Source organism: Equus asinus, chromosome 10, assembly GCF_041296235.1.
Source record: "Equus asinus isolate D_3611 breed Donkey chromosome 10, EquAss-T2T_v2, whole genome shotgun sequence".
Taxonomy (NCBI): domain Eukaryota; kingdom Metazoa; phylum Chordata; class Mammalia; order Perissodactyla; family Equidae; genus Equus; species Equus asinus.
In genome coordinates this window covers 94,238,428-94,259,803 of record NC_091799.1, presented here as the reverse complement: position 1 = coordinate 94,259,803, position 21,376 = coordinate 94,238,428, and the positions used below count along the sequence as shown (strand labels likewise).

At 36.8% G+C, this 21,376-nt stretch overlaps 1 long non-coding RNA gene across 2 annotated transcripts in view; it reads left to right on the top strand.

Moving 5' to 3' along the window:
• The first annotated feature begins 12,172 nt into the window (after positions 1-12,172).
• LOC139046441 (uncharacterized) overlaps positions 12,173-21,376 on the top strand; it is a 186,480-nt gene continuing 177,276 nt past the window's right edge. For both annotated transcript variants that reach the window (XR_011506528.1, XR_011506526.1), the window contains exon 1: positions 12,173-12,641. This is a non-coding gene — a long non-coding RNA (uncharacterized lncRNA). The remainder of the gene's footprint in view (positions 12,642-21,376) is intronic.

Sequence of the window (21,376 nt, the reverse complement as noted above, 5' to 3'; positions counted from 1 at the left end):
GGTATTAGGTCTCCCTCAGATAAACCATTGAGCTTGTATCCCTTGACTACTGTGTAATCTAGCCCAGGAGATCCCAAATGTTGTAAGTGGATCCCACGGGATCCTCAACACTCTTTCAAGAGGACTCCTAGGTCAAAAACTAATTTCACAATAATATTAAGATTTAATACGTCTTTCTCTAAAGGTGCAAAAGCAATGAAGCGTAAACCTGATGGCACCTTAGCATGAATCAAAGTGTGGCACTCAACTATCCTAGTAGTCATTGAATTCTTCACCACCACACATTCACAGTGTAAAAAAAATGTAGTTTCACTTGAGAATGTCTTTGGCAAAGCAAAAAATTATTACTTTTATTAAATCTCTACTCTCGAGTATACATCTTTTTAGTGTGCTGGTGATGATGTGTGATGGTTTTTGAGGAGAACCACAGTTGTTTGAGTTGTGAGCTTAACTAGTTGCTTTTTTTGTGAACACTCGTTCTATCTTAAAGAACAGCCAACAGACAAATGTTAATTTTCAGACATGGATATGTGGCAGACATTTCCCTGAAAAATGAATTAAGTGAGCCTGCCACTTCAAGAAAAACAAAAGACAGTATTTGCAGCTAAGATAAAATTGGAGATTTCAAGTAAAAATAAGAATTTTGGAAAACTTGTTTGCAGCATTGTTTGACAGCTTTACAATATATGAAGACTAAGAGGATAAGACTGGTGGTTGTTATGGATAAATGTTTGTGTCCTAAAAATCATATGTTGAAGACCTAACCCCTAATGTGGTGGTATTTAGAGATGGGGCCTTTGTGAGATGATTAGGTTAGATGTTGTCATGGGGATTGGGCGTCCATGATAGGATTAGATCCCTTATAAGAAGAGGAAGTGAGACCAGAGCCTTCTCTCTGCCTTTCTCTCTCTCTCTGTCTCTCTCGTTTATGTGAGGGCACAATGAGAAGGGGGCTGTTGGCAAGGGAGCAAGAGAGCGCTAACCAGGAAGTAAATAAATTGGCACATTGGTCTTGGAATTCCCAGCCTCCAGAACTGTGAGAAATAAACATCGGTTGTTTAAGCCACCTAGTCTGTGATATTTTGTTATAGCAGTCCAAGCTAACCAAGAGAGTGGTGATGTTAATGAATGTGATTTTTTTTTTAAAGTTGGGGTTATTTAGGATGTTGCAAGACGATCAAGTGGCAGAGGGCATGAAGATGACATGAGGGAGCTGGCATTCAAGGATAGGGTCCTGTTGGAAGGTAGTGGCCAGATCTGAAGGGTTTTTTTTTTGTTGTTGTTTTTTGCTGAGGAAGATTGGCCCTGAGCTAACATCTGTTGCCAATCTTCCTCTTTTTGCTTGAGGAAGATTTGCCCTGAGCTAAGATCTGTGCCAGTCTTCCTCTATTTTGTATGGGGGTAGTCACCACAGCATAGCAGCCAATGAGTGGTGTAGGTCCGCACCTGGGAACTGAACCTGTGTTGTGAAGTGGAGTGTGTGGAACTTAACCACTGGGCCACAGGGCCAGCCCCTGAATGTGACTTTTTGATAAGTGCAATTAAAATAATTTAAAATTTGGAAGATCCATATTAATCATCTGAAACAGCTATTAAAACACGCCACTCTTTTCCAAACACACGTCTATGTAAGGCCAGATGTCCCTTATATATTTTAACTAAAGGAACATATCATAACAGATTGAATGCGTAATCATATATAAGAATCCAGCTATCCTCAATTAAGCCAGATATTAAAGAGATATGCAAAAACTAAAATAATAACACTCTTTTCACTTTTTTATTTTGCTTTGGAAAATATAATTATTTTTCACAAAATGTTATTTATATTAACATACAATGTATTCATCACTTTTACTTTAAAAGATTTACTAAAATCTCTAAAATACTTCTCAGTTTTTATTTCTTATACGGTAAATATCAATAGATGAAATTCACATAAACAAAAGCTCTTCAACATCTTCAATTTTTGAGAGTGTGTTAAAGGGTTCCAGGGCCTACAAGTTTAGGAACTGCTGATTTAGCCTGTCCTTGGGGGCTCCCCCTCTCTTTGTCCTGCCCCCACGAGCCCTTTAGAGTTATTTGGGTGATACCTCACAATGACTATTGCTGCCGGGGCCTGAGGAGACCACCCGAGTCCAGGACACAAATTCATGTCCAATACTCTACCCAGCATGAGGTCTGAGGTTTTGCTGTGGTACTGATCTCTTGGAATCTTCACTCTACTGAAACCACAACAGGACATCCCTCTTGCCCTCAGGGGGTTACATGGTCCTCTGCTGGCAACTATGCTGTGGATACCCTGCATCTCAGGTGGACCTTTGTGAAAACAACTTCCCAGGCTTCTGCCTGAAGTATTCTCCTAAAGCCTCAGTGAGGAGCACATGCAACTGAATATGGGGCAGTTCAGGTTTTCTATACTCTTTTCTTCTCTGGTGCTGATGACAAAACCCAAAACAACCAAATATAATACAACAAATCTTCATGCCAAACAAATGCCCTGGCTCCTCCCTCCAGTTGACCAGACAATCCCAGGCTTGTCTAAATGGCCGCTGAAGTTCAAACTGGCTGCTTTGCTATTGTAACCTACTTTTCCTCCCCAGATCCCCACAGTACCTAGTTGTATATTTTAGTTGTGGGTTATTCTAGTTGCGGCATGTGGGACGCCACCTCAACATGGCCTAATGAGTGGTGCCATGTCCGTGCCCAGGATCCGAACCAGCGAAACCCTGGGCCGCCGAAGCGGAGCGCGCCAACTTAACCACTGGGCCACGGGGCGGGCCCTATAGCCTTTTACTGAATGAATGCTAAGGTGCCGACAGAAAACAAACTTTACTTTTCCTGCCACTAACCTTTCCAACTTGGGCTGTGGGATGGTTTACTCCGTGCCCCTGGATGAACTCTCGGGTTTGCCTCAGATTTTTATTCAACTACACTTAGATAATAGAGAGCTCAAATCAAACTCCAGAGAACAGTCTCACTTCAGTTGTTAAAATGTCCAAACTAGAGTAATAATCAAATTCAAAGATTGAAAATTAGTGCTTCTGTCTGCTTGGCTCCAGCGTGAAAGTGCTGGTCATTCCCGATTCGTATGTCTCTTTCTCAACCTCTGACTGTCTTTCTCTTCGCTATTGGCTCAAAGTAACAGTATCAGACTGTCTCTCAACCTTCTGTTTTGCCCATGTAAATCAAATCTTAATCAAGTTGATCTTTATTTTTTTTAAAGATTGGCACCTGAGCTAACATCTGTTGCCAATATTTTTCTTTTCTTCTTTTCCCCAAAGCCCCCCAGTACATAGTTGTATATTGTAGTTTTCGTGCTTCTGGTAGTGCTATGTGGGATGCCACCTCAGCATGACCTGATAAGTGGTGCCATGTCTGCACCCAGGACCCAAACTGGCGAAACCCTGGGCCGCCAAAGCGCAGAGCGTGAACTTCACCACTTGGCCACGGGGCCGGCCCCCAAGGTTGATCTTTTGTCAGTGGCAGAACTTTACAGATTGTTAATCTGTGAAGATACTTCTCTAAGTTTGGTAGGTAGGTTACCCTCGTGGTAGGTTCTCAATGAAGTCAGCGCCCCCTTCCCCATCTCCTTTCTCCATGATTCTCCTCACTTTCCACCATCCAGCAATTGAAAGGTATTGTTTAGCGCCACAGCTCTCCAGGATCCTGCTCCAGCGTGGTGGCAGTTGTTCAATATTTTGAACATCACCACTGAATCAACCCACATCTGCAAACTTCCAGAGATGGGGTCAAGCTCTTTGGTGGTCCCTCGAAGCCCTTCTTGGTTGGTGCCCTCACACGTCACCCTTCACCACAACTCTATCCAAACCGATGTCCTCGATCTCCTCTATAGGTTTTGCAGTGCTGGCAGTGTTGGGCCGCACACTGTCGAGTATCCATGGATGATCCAGCAGCTTGCTTTTAAAGGAGGAATACTTGGTAGCTACTTTTTATTCTAGACTTTTGGGGTTTGTCTGAATCAGTAAATATCTCATTTTTTCATACTTAGACACATTCTAATTTGGTTTGAGCGCAAATCCTTCAAGAAAATTTGTATCATTACTAACTGTATTTCTGATTGGAAGTTAATATTAGCTGCTTATATTATATAAGACTAGTATGAATTATAGGAGGGGGTTTTTAAGGGGTTGGGAAATTATCACATGACTAAGGAACAATTTGGCAATAATTTAGAAATCATTTTGAAGTCTACATAAATGTTTATTTCCATGACTAATTATACATATAATTACATATATATTACTATATGTAATATGTCAATTACATGTATGTATATATATATGTTTGTGTACACATAAAACTTTTGACACTATTCTTGGATCATTAAAATACATAGAGAAGTGACTGTTTATATCATCTAGAACAGGAAACATCAACGAGAAGAATCTGTGTGTTGAGGAAATAGAAAGACCACTTACGGGAAAATTAACTGAAGGAAGAAATAGTGGAAATAAAATAAACTCCATACTTCAGTTTTTCAAATGTTCAAAAAATGTTCTATTTATTAGGTTTAAAATGGAATTATTTTTACTCATCAATATTCTCCCAATTGAAAACTTTCTTCCCTCTGCCTCCTTTTATTCCATCTCTATTTCCATCATCGTCTCACTGAAGTCATTCAACATCATGCAATAATTTATATTCACTCATTTAGAGTAAAAGCCTTATCATACCAAGCAGGAGAAGAAAAATGAGTTGTCTTATGCTTATGAGAGTGCCAAATGCCTGATCAGCATAAAGAGAGGAGCAGAGAAGGAACTAATTGTTGCCTTAATGCATTTTGAGACATTAGTAGGTCAAGGATTAAGACAGGGAGATAATTCAGAACAGAGAACCTAGTAAGGTTGCTAATGGATTTCAAAGGACCACAAGAGGAATGTGACGTGTTTTGAAAATATTGATGAGTTTTTCCTGAGGGTCCTTGCAAGTCTGTGGCACTGTCTTCCATGATCTAGTGCCTCTCCCTAATAACAGAAGAATCCCACATTGCTAATGCAGTCAATGTTGCTTGCTGAATGTCCCACAGATTTTCACTGATCAACGCAATGGAGAACTGCCTTTAAACACAGCTACTCATAAATTTGATTATTTTAGATATGGATACTTTTATGTCTCTCATATCAATGGTAACTTTGGAAGTGCTCTGAGTATGAAACTAATAGATTAGAAATCAAGAAATGGTGGCAGGTTTATACAAATATATCAGGGATATATCACAAGACAGCCATTCAAAAGGACTCAAATTCTATGTTTTCCCTCCATTTGTGTATACAGACAACCCTAGAGTAGCAATGGTGGAGGTGGAGAAATAGTTAAAGAGAACTCATAACTCGTCCTTAAAAGAGGTTATTGCTATTTAATTAGAAGACTAGAAATGAAGTTAAACAGCTTATTACATGTATTTTTTAATGCCAGAATTACAAATTACCTCAATTATGCATATATTTTGCAGTTGATAATTTTGGTTCTTTGTATTTCAGAGTTCTGAGGAAATATTGGGGAAAATTGAGAATTAGGATCATGTTCAAGTGAGGCTAATTCAAAACAGAAACCAAGCCTTATGAAAATATTATAGACGTTTATAAGGGCAATATGTATTTTAGAAACAAAGTACATATTTAATCATGCATCTATTATGAGCTTTCTAATTTGACCCCCTGACTATCAGAACACCAGGCATCCGAAGTGGAGCGCCGCGGACTTTTACCTACTAGGCCATAGGGGCTGGCTCTGCTCTTAGACTTATTATCAGGGAGGTAAGTCACACCAAAATCCACATCCTTCTGATGGTTCCAGAGTTCACATCCCCAGTCATTATGATGCACCTCCAGTTCATATTCTCATGCTTTCTTCATCCTGCTATTTAATTTATCTCCCTAGTTACTTACTTTATGTCTGTCTTTTCTCATACTTCTTTCCCTTCTTAGGACTGATTTTTTTAATAGACTCTGCTATTCCTTTCCAGCCTGCTTTCTAATACCTAAATTCAGATATGAAATATATTCCCTCCATTCCTGACTACTACTACCTCAGATACTCCTTTCATCTTTACAATTTAACTGAGATTTTTCTGTCCCCATTTAAACCCTTCTCCTCCATGACTCCCCTGCCCAGTAGAATCCAATCTAGGAAATGCTGGCTTACAGGAATTGTTGACCTCATTCTTTCTCAACTTTCTTGTGATTTACTAGAGAGCATTTACGAGGGGGGGTGACAAAAACATATAAAGAACATCATGCTAAAAAACTTTGCATAACAGTGTGCACGCACATCATTGGTTCAAAAGTTGGTATAAAGCTAAACATAGACTTACCTTATCCCTCATCATTTGTGTTTCTGAGTATTTACCCAATTGACTTGAAAATTTCTTCCTATACAAAAGCTTGCACACCTGCACGTGAATGGTCATGGGAGTTCTGTTCATACTCATCAAAAACTGGAAGTAGTCATCATATCTGTCAAAAGGTGAATGAAGAAATTAACTGTGGTACATCCATACAATGGAACACTATGCATCAATAGAAAGAAATGCACTATCATGCCATTGAAGACATGGATGAATCTTCAATGAATATTGCTAAGTGAAAGAAGCCAATCTTAGAACGCTATGTACTTTATGATTCCATTTATGTGAGGTTCTGAAAAAGAAAACGCTATAGAAACAGAAGCCAAATCAGTGGTTGCCAGGGAAGCACATCTTCCCTCAGTCAAATCTTAACATGACTGCAGACTTGTGAGTAACCACGGGCCGGAGGACCCAGATAAGCTGAACCAGGGTGCCTGACCCACGGAAACTGTGAGGTAACTAATGTTTGTTTTAAGCTGCTAAATTTAGAAGTCAATACATGTTAACTCTGTAAATAAGACAGTTTTGAAACTAAATGCAAAAAAATGCTATGCCTTCTACCTTTTCAGAACAATAAGACTTTTGAGTATGTACTATATTTCAAAGAAAATTCCTTAACATGAGTCGATTGCATTCTCTTGTCATTTTCTCCCCAATAAGTGCTGACTCTGCAATCATTACTAGGAACAAAGAAAAAAAAGTGCCTTTAAACATGAAATAGGACAAAATAAATGTTTGGTCCTGCCTTTTGATTCCTCCTAAATGTGTCTACATTTTTAATTTTACAAGAGGAGCAGGCTTCTTTCACGTGTTTTATGCTAATGGAATGGAAAAGAGGAAAGGATGGTTCTAGATAAAGAAATAAAAGACTGTTATTTAGACTTAGAGGAGGAAATAAAAATCAAATGGAATCCAAGATAGTTTAAAATGTCAAACTAATTTATCTGGTTCCTCATTCATATCATGTTTGAACTGCTCCCTCCACTGAGCTCTCTTTTCTATACAAATGTGGCCCATTTCCTATACAGATATTTTCCTTTGCTAATGTTCCCCATATGCACAGATCAATCTTCACACCTTCTCACATTCATTTTGCCTCTTTTGGCATGAATTCTGTTGGCCTGCCATATGTAACCATCTCTGCAACATTTCTAAACCTCATTTAAAGTTTGAAAAATATCCTTCCTTGCACTTTGCATTTCTTTGGAACTTGGCATAAGTTTTCTCCATCAAAATCTGACTGATCATTTGTTTTTTAGCTAGTTAATTTTGAAGAAGTATTTCCTCTTACTTTTGTTATGTTTGGCCCAACTCGGAGATCAGAGAACACAGAAGTGTAGCAATGTGTCAGAGAAATCTCTTTGTAGTACCGTCAGGGCGATCCTAATAGACAGGTGGTGTCTTCGTGGGACAGCTGGAGTAGATTAGAAAGTTCTCGTCTAAGCTTTTCGCTGATTTTTTGTGTGTGAACCTCCCTTGGCTCAAAAAAGATCCTACAGCAAGTGACCATTTACTATCATAGCAATGAAGGTTTGTCACATACGAGATCTGATTTAATTTGTCATTCATAGAATGGTCCTTGCCCCAAAACTAAAATTTTGTATCCTAATTTATCTACTGGCTCTATGGACACAAGCAAATTATTCTATCATAATTTATATCACCCACCATAACATGGACTAGGACAAATGCTTATGTCCTCACTCCAGGTTGAATCTTCTTTCTCCCCCTCTATACCTCCTCCATTTTCTAAAATCTGGGTCAAATATCACTTCCTTCACAAATCCCTCAAGATTACACCCACAATGATCTCAACTTTTCTAATCTTTCAAAGCATTAATTGTCTTTCTCCTTTTAGCTCTTAATTATAGACTCTCACATAGGCTGGAATATTCCTCCATCTTTTCTTTGCCTGACAAACACATACTTGTTATTGAGGCCTTACAGTAAGCATGGTCTCCTCCTTGAAGTCACCCCCGACCTCTCCCAAGGAAGAAAATACCCTCTTGACACTGCACCAAGGCATCATGTGTTTGAGAACAGAGCACGGATCCCTCTGTTTGATAACATTTTTACCTTCTCTACCTCCTCATTGCAGAGTGAGCTCCTTTCTGGTAGGCAGTTAATCATGTCCAACTCTGCCTCACCAACACCTAGCCTTAGGTCTGGAAAACTAAAGCAGCTCAATACATATGTGATAAAAAAAATAGATGAGTGAACACAAAAATTAAATCGATGAACAGGTAAAGGAATGAATTATTACATTGTTATGTATCCCAAATAATTACCGATGCATATAAATTAATTCATTACATGTATCAATTAATCAACTAATTATATGCATGAATTAATCAATCATTAGGTTTATCAATTTAGGACCATCAAATCAATTAATAGTATGCATGAATTAAAGATTTTGTGCACATTTATTTTTTGCTAAATAAATGGGAAAATTGAATGCATAAGAGATATGTATATGAACTCTCCTACTTAACTGAGGAAAGAGATTTTGTTTTATTCACTTGTATAGACTGAATATTTGTGTCCCCCCAAAGTTTATATGTTGAAGTCTAATCCCCAATAAGATGGTATTTGGAGGTGGGGACTTTGGGAGGTGAATAGGTGATGAGGGCAGAGCCCTCATGGATGAGATTATTCCCTTTATAACAGAGACCCCAAAGAGCTTCCTTGCTCCTTCCACCAAGTGAGGGCACAGTGAGAAATCAGCTATGAACCCAGAAGTGGGCTCTCTCCAGATAACTGAATCTTCTGTCGCCTTAATCTTGGACTTCCCAGTCTGCAGACTTTTACTGTTTACTTTTTATTATAGTAGCCCAAACAAAGACATTTACGCTTTGCATATTTTTAACAAAAAGATTCTTATTAGAAATAAATAAATATTTTTATTATTATTAGAATTTTATTATAAATAAATAAATAAATTTTAAGGAAGTTAGGAAAATAGAGAAGAAAATAAGGAAGAAGTTACTGGGAGGAAAAATATGGATAAACGTAGCATTTTAACCATAGCACCTAATATATTTTGTTTACATGTTTTCCATTTGGTTATTTTCATGTTTTACCATTTTGTGTGCCATTAGAATGGATGTATAATACTCAATATAATAGGCTGTCATAACTTAACTTTTTGAAATCCAGCAGCCAAAGACCATGAGAACACATCTGAGTGAAACTAAGTAAGGTTATTTAGCTTGCTGTAGCCAGGGGCGAGTCCTCTCCAAAGGACCTGTGGGGGTCTCAGTAGGAAGACTTCGGAGATATATTGAAGGATGGGGCTTGTGCCGGGTGATTCCAAGTAGGGTTTAAAGAGGAGGGGGCCATTTCTGAATTGGATGCTGTCAGAACTCAGGGACAATCCAGGGATTGGCTATCATGGCAATTATTCTTTAGGAGGTTACAAGATTAAAGCCATGCTGGTTGTCACCGGTAAATAAGCAGTAGTCACTGGGGTAATACAAAGGAGGGGCTGTTTAGTTGTTTTGTGGTTGCGACTGTCCTTGCCTCCATCTTGTTTCAGAGCTGGTCACAGCCACGCCTCCCAAATGAGTGTTGATGTTTTATGTGTGCTGTCCGTCACAGCCCGCTCTGCCTGCCTGCTGCCAAGGCTGATACTTTCTGAAATGATTCACTTATTGTTGGACATTCAGTTTCTCTACTTTTTCATTTCTGTGATGTACTATGCTGAGCATCGTTATAAATAGGCTTAAAATAAAATTAAAAAAAGGATCCCAAAGATGGCTATTAGTATCCATTGGTGGACATTTTCTCTTTGATCTCTTCTATTGCCATTACTTTCCTGTGAAATTGCCCTATACCAGTTTGAACCATCAACAGTAATATCTGATACTATATCGCCATCGTTATTGTGAATTGCATATTTTAAAAACTGATTATTAATAGGCAAAAATGAAATACAATTTTAACTTTTTTGAACTTCTATAATTATTTGTGAAGTTGAACTTTTTTTCTTAATGACTTTCTGGTTTGCATTTGCTCTTTTTGAAGTATCTGTTCGAGCTCTTTGTCAATTAGTTAGTTGAAGCCCTATGTATCTTATTGAATCTCTGTTAGCTCTTTAAGTAATAAGCTGAAAATAATTTTTATAGTCTAGTCTAAAAATAATTTTTAGCGTATTAAAAATATATAGTCTAGTCAACTTTCTTTTTTTGTACTTTTTAGTATTTTCACACATCCTTCCAAATTTGATCCTACTATGTTAATTTTAACTATAATTTAATATTAATTTTAATTCTTCAATCTATCTGAAATTGTTTTGGAGAATGGTGAAAAATGCATCCCTAAAATAGTAGTATGGTAGACATTAATATCTTCTCAATTTTTCATCATGCATTATGTTCATTTTCCTACACAGAGTAGCATCTTTGGACAAATTTGCATATAGTTGTTGAGACTAAAACTGAATATTTGATACATTTAGAAAAGGTGTTTTAGGAGACAAAATAAATAACTTCTTGAGGGCAAAAAATTTCAACTATTGGTAGAAATCACAATAGATATTGTAATGGAATGAATGAATGAATCGGAAAAGAAGAGCAATTATTACTATCACACAGGATGCTAAGGCAACATTTTTGAGCTGCATGCTTCTTTATAAAATTAGTTCATTTAAATTTTCAAAACAAGATAACTATGTTTTACATTAAGCTACTAAATTTGTAGTTATTTGTTTTGCAGAAATAGAAAATGTAATGGTTTTTTATTTTCCAAAATATTTTTGGTTGGAACTCCACTTGAAAAATAAAGGCGGCCTCCTCAAAGGACGACAAGCTTCCACGATGTATGTATCTGAATTTTTGTTTTATGTAATCTTGATTTTAAGTTAGCATGATAAAATTCTAGATACCAAGTATATTCTTGTAAACTCCTATTGGATGACATAATCCATGGGTAAACGAGACTTTCAAAATGTTACTATTTCAGCTCTACATCTTTCTCAAAATCGACTTATAAAATTAACTAAATATAAGCAAAAGACACTCCTAAAATGACTTAGAATATATTCTTGTTTATTAGTTATTTTGTACTGACTTTTATTTCTGATTGTAGCTTTCAGGTACTAACGGAAATGTACACAATAGTAAACTACATATTTAAAATTATTGTTTAAGTTTTATTTTAATATGTTAATAATTGTTTTAAGTATTGAAACAGTAAATATTATTTTAAATATTTAAGCCTAATGTCTTTGAATATACATACCAACGTACATGGATATTTTATACATATAAATGTTATTTTATACATATAAATGTGATTTGGTACTTTAAGCACATATATGTATATATATTTTATATTTTTACATACATTCAAAATATATGTATATTTAAAATCTATGATACCCTCAAAAACATAAACAATTGCTTTTCCTCTGATTTTGAAGGCTAACCCCCACCAGAATCCCTAGCTCTGAATATGACACACTCACTATATTCACTTACGACAATGTTGTCCATCAATCTTGTCCTGCAGCCAGCAACTGCAGCCATGATGTTGTCCAGCACTTTCCCTGTAATTATTTTTCAAGTCATTTCGAGAGTACTTCATAAAACATTTTTAATGTTCTATGTGGAAACAGATAATTCCTTTTTCAAGGGCTTTTAAGAAATGTAGCTTTATTTTAGGTTGTAGTTAATTTTGTATTGTTACTTTTACCTGAGGCATAACATATAATGTTTTTGGTTCTTAAGACAAGGTTTCATGGTTGCCTTCTAGGAAAAACAATTGCGCTACAACAGGGAAGTCTTTTTTTTTTTTTTTTTGCATGGGGAGGGGAAAAAAAGCAACCTTACCATTCCCTCTCCCATATGCTTCAACTTTCATGTCTGTTTTGCCATCTATTCCATTAACACTATGATTAATGAAAGCTCTCCAGAATTTCAAATACCTTGAAAAGTAGCCAACGCCTGCACTTTGGAAGCTACACTGAAAATAAATAACAATAAAAACAGGGTGATCCAGGCTTTTGAAGTCTTTAAAGACATCAGCCCTGTGATCTTTGTACCACTGCTGTGGAAAAGAGGACAACATTTCACATTTCTGGCATTACTAATGACAGCACGGCAACTGAAAGAAAGCATGAATTTCTGGGAGTAGCATTAGGATACAGGATTCCTGCTGAGCTCACCAGTTCCTTGCTCTGCACAGCTGCCTTCTCAGCTGGGGATTTTAAACCAGCACTGTGAGAAAGACAGAAATGACCATGATGCATTTTCCTCACTATGAGAAAAAGGTAATGTTCAATTAACGCTTCAGCCTACGGCTTTCCAACTGACTTATTTCTGTCTTTTGTTTGTGTGTTTTGCTTTGGGTGTGTTTTGTTCCTTTTCATTTTATGGAATAAAATGCTTAAACTAAAAATATCTTTATGCTTGCAGTTATGCGAGAAAGAAACTGAACTTCTTTGGCTTTGCTGAAATCAATAAGAGTTGGAAGAATTACAGTGCTTTTAAAAAATGTGTACATGCATACCTATAAGATATTAACATGGGATTATGCTCACCTAGCTAAGCTTGCACGGAACCGTAAAAATATTATGACTGGAAGAGTAGAGCTTGTTTTAAAAGTATTTCAGTAAATGCAACATCTGACGTTGAGAACGCATATGTTTACTTTACCTGCTGTTCTGTTGTAGAATTGTGTATAAATGGTATAATGATGAGCTCTACTTTAAGGCTGGTTTAGGTACTAATAAAAAAAAAGTTAAATGCAACAAAGCAATGTTTTTAATTTTCCAGCCATAAAGAAATATATTATCTTCATTTACACTTGTTCCAAATTGTACTTGGAATTGCGTAGATACAAATTAATAACATGATTTTACAGAATCCTGTTCTTTGTAGGGTTATTCAGTTCTGTTTTCTTAGAGAAAAGCCCACTAGGGCTCTTAGTTGTACCCTTTTTTTTTTCCTCTTTGAGGATAATTTATTTTACAAGCCCAGAATGATATAAGAAAAAAGAGCTATGCTAAATGTGTACATGTTCATACATGAGTGAGTATAAGCTTAACTCTGACTTGGGTCTTATGAATTTCCTCTCAAATTTTCATTAGCCTTCTGGTTGGAAAGAGGAATGATGTTGAACTTGGATAATATTCTTAAGAATGAAGTTCAGGAGTTGAATGTTCATTGGAAACACGTCAGTGTGGTTTTATTTTAAGGTTTGAACCAAAACTGTGATCACCACCACTTTGGTAGTCACTCCATATAAAATCAGGTCAGCAATTCATTTTACAAACATTTACTATGCGCCAGGCACTGGGCTTAGCAACAGAAACAGAAAGATAAGCATGTGGTTCTTTTTTTTTTGTAGTCTAAATCTTTTGATCAATGAGCTGTTTTATGAAGGGTCTGATGTTTAACTCTATTGCTGTACAACTCGTGTTGGAGGAGAGTTTTGCAGAATTTATTGAATTTCACCTCCAGGTAGACTATTATTTGCCTGGTAGGCAATTGGTCTACAAGGGATTCATTTTTACGTCATCAGGCAACAACTATGTGTTGAAGGACTATATTGTACCAGGCACTGTTGTAAACACTTGAGATGTAGCAGCAGACAAGCCCAACGGAGACTACCCTGGAGTTGATATTCTAAAAGGGGATTAAGGACAGAGAGATACCATGAACTTTCACACTTGTGTTTAGAAGGATAAAGGGACAAGGGTGACCTAGAAGTTGAACCTGCTTACTTGATCCTATAGCAATTCATCCAGCACACCTGATTTTCATATTGGGTGATACTGACCCAAAGGAAAAGAAAGAGCTTCTATAAATATTTGTAAGTACTTTCAGAATACTTGGAAGTGACTTTAAAGTCAAACGATAAATAGTTTGTAATAATATTGTTCTTCCAAATTCTGTGTTAAGAAGAGTGAGAGAAAGTTATTTTACATTATCCACACAGTTTAGCGATTTTAAATTTTGGATACATATAAGTGATTTTCTTAGCAATAGTTTCTCTGATGCTTTCCCTTGACCTACCAACTGGCCAAACACTGGGTTCTTAATGTCCACTGAAACTGCTCTACTCTCTCTGTTAGCCTGCTTTGATTACTAGTGACAGTGCTCACTGGACACGCTCCTGGGATTTCACCATGGAAGGCATTTGGAAAACGTGCATATGCAGCTTCATATCCCCTCTATTTCTCATTTTGAATACTTCACTTTACTATTTCAAGATTTCAGTAAAATACGTTTTTCCTATTTTCTTTTTTGATCTCTTTCCTGATTACTTTCTCTGTTTCTTCCTGATTTCTTTCTTCCTCTATCTGTCTATCCATCTATCTATCTATCATCTATCAATCTATCTAGCTAGCTACCTATCCATCAACAAATAAGCATATAATCTTTTTAGCTCATCTCCAGGTATTTCAAATCCATTTCTCCATTGTCATGTTTGTTATAACAGTTGAAAAAACTAAGTTCCCAGGCTCCCTTGCAGTGACAGTGGCCATATTATTTAGTTGTGGATGCTGAGACATGAGCATAAATTTTTTAAGAGCTCTATGAAAAATATTGTTTACCTGCTATAAGAGAAAGATATGGCTGGCATGGCTTCTTCTCCCTTTCTTCATGAAGGCAGACCGGGATGCTGAAAGCTGCTGCATCCATTTTGTGACCAAGAGGAGGCAAATATGAGGATATCCCAAGACAATTTCAGAAATTCCAGCCTTAACCTGCTGAAACCACTGACCCAATGCCAGTAGCCTCCCTCAAGACTCTTTGCTATGTCAGAAAAATAAACTAATATTTATTTAGCCACTGTAAATGGTGTTTTCTCTTGCTTTTAGTTGGAAGCATTCGTAGCTGATGCTCCATGTATAAATAATTGATTAGAGATTGTTGAAAGTTGAGCATCATGTTTCAAAATAAAACACTTAACAATAAAGGTAAAATGCAGCTCTTGCCTTTAAGGACTTTATAGTGAACATTTTATATAGTAAACAAGTAAGAATCAAAAGATTTTCTGATACTTGTCCAAGGTCTGAGACCAATTTGCATGGGTGTATTTCTTATTGTTTCTTGGTGCTCATTTCCTCCTATGTAAAATAACAGATGACATTATTTCTAAGGTCCATTGCAGATCTAAAGTTCTGAGTTTATTGGAATAAAATGGATTGTAAATATATGGATTTATAACCACCACCTGTCAAGTGATATTTTAAAATTTGTATTCCATGGATACTTTGGATATGAAATAAATCATTGTGCTTTTACTGTTCATGTTTAGAATTCTGTGCATTCTACATTGAAAAAGCTGGGCTTTGAGTCTAAGCCTTTTGATGTGCCATTGTATACTCTAAAAATCTAATTTATTTAGTTATTTACCTACTGAAATTGGCATAAAAATGATATCAGGAAGTGTCCTTTAGGAAGAATTTTCCCCAGCACAACTCTATACAACCTCATTATCCATCCCTGTTTTGTGAGTACAAAATCCAGGCAAAACAGTATGAAGGTATGTCTGACATACTAGGTATTCCAGCCTTTTTGTGCTATCACTGTGTAATTGTATGAAATTGGCATAAAGAAGTTTCATCGATAGCAAGAAAAATGTTCTCAAATTGCTTTCGGGAGGCATAAAGCATAACAAATAAAATGTTGCTCTACCATTTAACAATGTCTGAGCAAATGTGAATTAAAGAGGAATTGATCATAAAGAACATTAATTTCAAGGCCTATTTTATTTTCCCATCTCATCTGGCAATAATATGGGGTTATGTGAGCTTATCAAATGCCATGTGCTCTAACCAAGACTTTTTTGGCCATAATAGGTTGGTGCTTAACTCTGACTTGTAATTTGGTTGATTTTGGAAACTGAAATGTGCAAAGAAGCCATTACTCAAAATAAAACATGGATAAAACAGAGACCATGCAGAAAGGAGAGAATTGATAGCAAGCAAAGAGCTTTAACACAGGAAAGAAAGAAAGGAAAGATGGAAGGAAGGAGGGAGGGAGTGAGCGAAAAAAGGAAGGAAGGAAGAAAGAAAAAGATATGTGTGTATTTGCGTGTATGTGTGTGTGTATGCATAGGCAGGCATGTGGGATAATTAGGGAAGGAGAAAGAAAACCCACCAATATAGAGGTTGTGTCCTTTTCATGAGATGAGGAAACTATTGCCACATAATTATCACCACCTCTTGTTTTCCAGAGTAATGTGAAGCCCATGAACTGGAGAGCCAATTTGATACTTAAAAATGAAGGGTCTTGCTTTTTTTTTTTTTTAAACAAAATAACATCTCTGAGTGGTAGTGGAGCATAAAACAAACAGAGATGACTTTTTTCTACATGCTGGAAGCAGTCATCCCTGTTGCCAAGGAAACACCCTCAGGCGGCAAGGGTCACCTCAGGAAACAATTGGAAGACTTCAAAAACAGATCAATTGAGAAACGCCAAGACCTGAACTCCCCAGCTAATGCTGTCTCCTATTTTAAATGTCATTTTCAACAAACATTTGCTCATGTGATTACTATGTACTGGGAAGTAGGAAGGCAAATTGAATGTGTAATGTCTAGTCCAGTATTTTCAAGCTCTGCTCTTCGAAGCCTGTGGTTTTCAGTAGAGATGCTTTGAAGAGGGAATGAGCAGGACCAGCAGCCTGGATGATGGACTGACATTTAGGTTTAAAGAGAGAAGCTGCATGTGACTTGATTTGAAGAAAATATTCTACTCATTTAAAAAATTACGGGTTCTTTACGTATACAAGGGCACTTGATTATACTTTGTTCTAAATTAGTGAGATTCTGTTTAAATTTCTGAAAATCTTTGGTCATATGTTAGGTTGTGCAGATTTTGTGTCAATAACTAATTCATTCTTTTACCAAATATTTATGATTTTATACTATGAGCCAGGTACTACTCTGGAGATGAGAAGCAAATAGAACACAGTTCCTAAATGTAAGGTCTGGGGGTACTCAATCTGATGAAAAAGGTAGATACAGAAATAAACAATGGAATTACTTGCAGAGGGAGCAGAGCAGGATGCTTGTAATTCTTCCTGGGGAGGTAGGAAAGGCTTTTGGGGAGAGAAAATGCTTGATCTTAGCCTTGAAGAATGGATAAACATTAAGCAGGAATTCTAGCAGTGGAAGGACATTCTAAGACAGAGACAATAGCAAATGCAAAGTGCAGAATATGAAAAGCAGATTTCATTGGCATTCTGTTGATATAGGTCAGAGTGCCTTTGGAGATGAGTTTGGAAAAGGAAAGTAGGTCTGGATCAATAACATCCTTATATAGTATGAAAGAGTTTATACCCTACTGTTAGTTTTCCAGATTTTTCCTTTATAACTTTAGATACAGCTAATGGGATTATTTAATGCTATAATAAATAGAGCTTTAACTAGCTTGGTATTATTCTCCTCATTTCCCCTTTTACAACCCAGAATTCTTCACAAATACCTATGTGCTGTCAGATAGCTTAAAAAATTGGAATTTCTGCAACTGTTTATTATCTAAAGCAAGAATTGTGAAGTCTAGGGATCAAGTCTTTTCTTATTAAAACTCACAATAATATTCGATTTATTAAAATACAAATAATGGAATTTTATAATAGGGGTTGGGATGACCTCCGAGTTCAAAGTAACCAGCAGAATTAAGTTGTCAGTAGCGATCGTTTCTTCAAATCACATACCTTTCTTTTTGTCAGAAAATTCAAAAGTGACAAATGCAGACAGCTCTGGTGACTACTAATGTGTTACATTCTACGCTGAAATGCACCTTGTTAACTCTTCCTTTATGAGGGACAAGAATAAAACTTTGTATATAAGAAAATGTGGAGGTTCGTATGTTCAGAGCTAAAGCTTTTTGGCATCATTTAGGTTAGCCACCTGTTCCAGCCTGCATTTGCTGAATAAATTAGATGCTCTGGGGAGAGTGTATGCAGCTGATTGGTCTGCCTTGTTACCAAGGCAACCATTTTTCTCTCTGCTGTATGACTCTGAAAGGGTTCATAACCCATTAGTGCTCCTCTGGGCAAGAACATGAGAAAATTTCTTTCCTTCTTTTTTTAAAAATTCCTGGTCAAGATCATGGGATTAGTGGCACTTAACAGATACTCTTACCATACTGTTTATTCGGATGTATATTTTCCAAATGTTTGAGAGACTGAGGTCCGAACCTTAAAGGCACATAAATAACAGCTAACTGGAGGGATGCTAATGATAACTAATAAAGAAAATTGAAAATATTTCCAATCTCAAGTGAGTTTATCTAAGGCAATATATGTAAAACAGATTCTCTGAATTCCGTCCAAAAGACAGAGAATGAAAAGCCATTTTCCCAAATTATTCCATCTATTATTTCTATCAGGATTTTCTCACTCTGCAGAGATGATGAAACATGAAAGAACAACAATTTAGCAAAGCTTTTATCAGATACACCAAACCTTAAGTCCAGGGGCTAAGAGGTCATGTTCTGAATGCCAAAGGGCTGGGGGAATTGTGGGGAGATGGCTGACCCCACACTGTGGTAACACCATCAGAAATCAACACAGATTTTCACCCCCAAGTGACATTTAGACCTCAGCATATTACTTTTCTTCTGTTTTGTAATCCATATATGTCTTTCCTCTCCTCCTTTGTATGCTGTCCCTTTGTATTTTAAATCTTCATGCATTATAAAAAAATCAGTAAGCTTCCCAAAGAGAGAAATTTCTCCAGCACCCACATTGCACCAGGAGTCTTACATGTTATGCCATTGGTTTCATTCTTCATGTCAACTCAACCAGATAGATATCATTTATCCTGTCTTACAACTGAGTATTCTGAGACTCAGGTGGATTACGCACTTGCCCAAAGTAATGGTGTTGGTATTCATATTGAGTTCTAGCTCATTCTGAAGCCATGCTTTTTCACTATGCTACGGTGTCTCTAAAGTTCTGTAGTAATACTAACAAGATATGTCCTTTCTGAACATTGAAATATTGGGGAGAAAAAAAGCCAGATGGACTCTTAAAACATTTAAATGAAGCCTTTTGAAGGGCTTCTTGTTCTATTATTTTGGATTTTTTTTTCACAAATTGAATGCAACTTCATGCTCTGCCTAATTCACTATAGTTCTGAAGCTGTTGTACATATTAAGAGGAATGGCTTTGTCATACATGGCAATTCCTGTGGCATTTCTTTTTATTATCTTTGTATAAATACTAGAGAAGCTGATTTGAATCTTAAAGGCCTATTTTGTAATTTTCTGATTTGTTGTTGTTCTCCATTGTGGAAGAATGTATAGCCCGCTGTGCCCACAGTAAGATTGCTAAGACCTCTGTGAGAGATTAGGCTCATGTTGTGACCATGGAAAAATATTAATGCAATTAGATTTACTCTGATTTTTTATTTTCTACCAATTTTAATTCTGCATTCTGAGGTTTCAAAGCTAGAGTTGACATTTTTAGATAAACAGTTCTTTGATAGATACAGGAATATTTTAAGATATGACCACACGATGAATAGGCAGTTTTTAAAAAGTACAGTTCTCAGGGTCCAATAAAGCGGTGCAAATATTTCACTTGGTGTGAAGGCAAAAGAACCCTTCTTGGTTGAGTATATTGGGATTGATCCTTGCTATGATAAAAGATTAACAAACACTTCACTAGATATTATAAATATGCAGGAAGAGCACACAGATATTATTCTTCCAGAATATGGGAATTTGGCAAAAGAAGAAAATGCGTACTTTAATCTGTTGCAATCAAGACCAATTTGCTTTTTTTCCCTCCCATTTCCAGCATCAGTTTAACGTTTGAAAGTTTCTCCAAAGAACAGGCAATTATTTACCATCTGAAAAAGAATGTTATACAAAGGCATTCTATTGACAATTTTAGAAATACCCTTAATTTAAACATATTTGCTTCTGTCATTCTCTTCCACAGTTATCTAGATTAGATTAAAATGCTACTTTTGTGCTCCAAATAGTACGCTAATGTCCTAGTTTATTCAACATGCTTTCAGCAACCATTTGTGGTCTCCCCTGTGCCAGGTACTCTGGTAAGTGCTGAACACCCAGAGATGAACATGCAGTCCCTCTCCTGCATGAGCTCAGTTTTATGGGGGACATCTACAAGACTGCCAGTGATCTCGGTAGGGTAAATGCTGTCATAGAGTCTAATGAACTTGTGGATTGAGGGACATATTAGAAAGTGTTTCCAAACAGAGAGATTCTTCCAGCACCTGCTCACTCTTCATCCTGAATCACCTTCCATGTTTTGTACTGATCACTGTCCTACTATTTGCTTTCCTGTTTTCAGCCACAACCTTTGGATGTGTCAGAGTGTTATCTTCCCAATTACCACCTTGTTTATCTTAGTTCTGGTTTTCCTCTCTGCCTGTGCTGTAGAAGTCAATTTGAACAATGACTTTCTGAGGATGATTTCGCTTTGCTATGATTGTATGGATACTTGTCTCTCTAGGATAATCCTGGCCTTTTTCTTCCGACATTGCATTTTAATTACAAACTTTTAAACTGTTGACCTATCTGTTAACTCCAAGTGAGGGTGTGTGTAGGAAATATTTCTTCCTGAGGGATCTCCCCACAGGGAGTGCTTTTACCACAGGTTCACCTAAGTCACACACTGCCCTCAATCAAACGCCACCCCTCAATAATGTCTGTCCATCTCTGCTGAGTATTTTTGCAATATGGGCAATTAAGTTTCATGATGCCAACTAGAGGCCACAACACCGACCAGGAGAGCAACTAGCTTATAATCATGAAAGTCATCAGGCACCTTCCACCAATGTTGGAAATCAACACAGTCCTAAGGTCTGGATTTATTCTGTGTTGCTCTAAATCTAAATTTTAAGCACCCCTCTTTTGAACACAAAAGAAATCATATTGAACATATTGTTCTACAACTTGCTTTGTTCCCAAATAATTTGGAGACCTTTTGGAGAGCTAAAGACAAAATGGAAATTTAGTGACAGACACTGGGCAGTCCAAATCAAATCTGCAGAAGGAGGGAAACCAAGGCTGCTCT